The 1,628-nt window shown below is 49.5% G+C and overlaps 1 protein-coding gene across 4 annotated transcripts in view; it reads right to left on the bottom strand.

The window, feature by feature from the left end:
- Window positions 1–1,628, bottom strand: part of Gstm2 (glutathione S-transferase mu 2) — a 65,126-nt gene that overhangs the window by 32,821 nt on the left and 30,677 nt on the right. The window lies entirely within an intron of this gene.

The following is a 1,628-nucleotide window of genomic DNA, read 5'->3' on the forward strand; positions in this document are numbered from 1 at the left end:
CTCACCCAAGAGGCTCTGTCATGCCCCCTGGGCAAAGCAGTCTCCTTTTCTAGCCTGAGGCTGCTGCCTGCCTGGGGTACCACAGCAAAAGGATCGCACAAAGCAGAGGGGCTGAGATCAAGCCTGTGTGCTCGGAGAAGGCCCCAGATCTCATCTAGTCACCCAGCAAATGCAGGATGTCGGTGGGGAAGGGAAGAGGACCTGCAGAGAAGGGACCAACCACTTCTAACCATTCACCTATACTACAAAGCTGAACATGCTTTAGTCCATACACATGCAAGTCAAACCAACCCGACAATACCTCTGGCTCTGGTGCAGCAGAATACATTGAATCCCACTCAGGTGTTTCATACGCCATTTTACCTGGAAACGTGGCCCAACCACTTCATAAATGCTTCAGAGATCCAGGTTTCCATGGCTCAGCTGGCTTCAGGCTTCAGCTCTCTCCCCTCCCCCACCCTTCCTCACACAATTGCCAGCTCTTGCGGTATCTCCAAGGTCACTCTGCCTGGAGCTGATAAGAATGGGCTGAGAAAGTACCTCACTTAATGAGAGCAGCAGAGGAGTGCAGATTTCAGCTGAAAATCAGGGAGTCTAGTGCCTCAGGTCCCTAAGCCCTAATAAAATAGATCTTGCTACATACATTCAGGTGAGCTCTGGGTGACACATGATTATCGCTTAAGTGAGGCCAGGTGGTGCTGTCTATATCCCTGGTGGTGGCAATGTACCCCACAATGAGTTGTGCCTGCTGCCTTAGGTGACACTGACCCAGCACACACAAGGGGTCTCTCCATCACTGTCTGAAGCTGACACAGGGCCTCATACTGAGGAGGCAGAGAATTTCAGTGATTGAGAGTAAAAGTTAGTGTCTTTCATGTTTCACAAATGGAAAATTGGGGCATTAGAAGAAAGTGGGAAAAGGACAAAGGAGAGAAGGATTTCCCCAACCATAGAGCAGGTGAAGATAACATCCGGGAACAGGGTAACCATGAGTGTACTCAATCCAGCTCCAACTACACCCAGGAGGTCTTGGTGCCCTGTGCCACATGTAATCCTTACGCCTGTGCTGTCCCATGCTCCAAAGGGTGCTGCACTGGAAACCCAGCTGCACAAGGACCTAAAGTACCTACTTTAAGCAAAAATAGAGAGAAGCCCCTCCTGATGCCCTTAGAAGCCCACGTGGAGAGAGAGTACAACACACCCTCCCCTAGTCCTGGAATGTTCAACAAATGACTCCACAATTTCTGTGAAGTGAGGGGCACCATTCTATTAACCTTCTAGCAATCATGTAATGATGAATTGGATAGAAGAAATGTAAGAGCTCCTGGTATAAGAAGTACTGAGTCAACCCTAAATATTCTTTATGTCAGCTCATGCACCAAAAAGCATAAAGGAAGAGGAGGAAAGGGCACACAGAGCAGCAGACTAAAGAACCAGCTTAGGCAGAGTGCAGCAGCCAGGGTTTAATCCCTGGCATGCCCAACTGGCCCCACCCACAGGACCCACTGACATTCAATTGAGAGTGGGCATGGTGGTGCATGCCTGTAATCCTAGCCCTTGGGAGGCTGAAAATAGGAGAATCACTACGACTCAGATCCATGGAGTGAGAGCATGTAGAACGTGTACTA

The sequence above is a fragment of the Octodon degus genome, unplaced genomic scaffold (genome assembly GCF_000260255.1).
Source record: "Octodon degus isolate 3935 unplaced genomic scaffold, OctDeg1.0 scaffold00084, whole genome shotgun sequence".
In the NCBI taxonomy this organism is placed as follows: Eukaryota; Metazoa; Chordata; class Mammalia; order Rodentia; family Octodontidae; genus Octodon; species Octodon degus.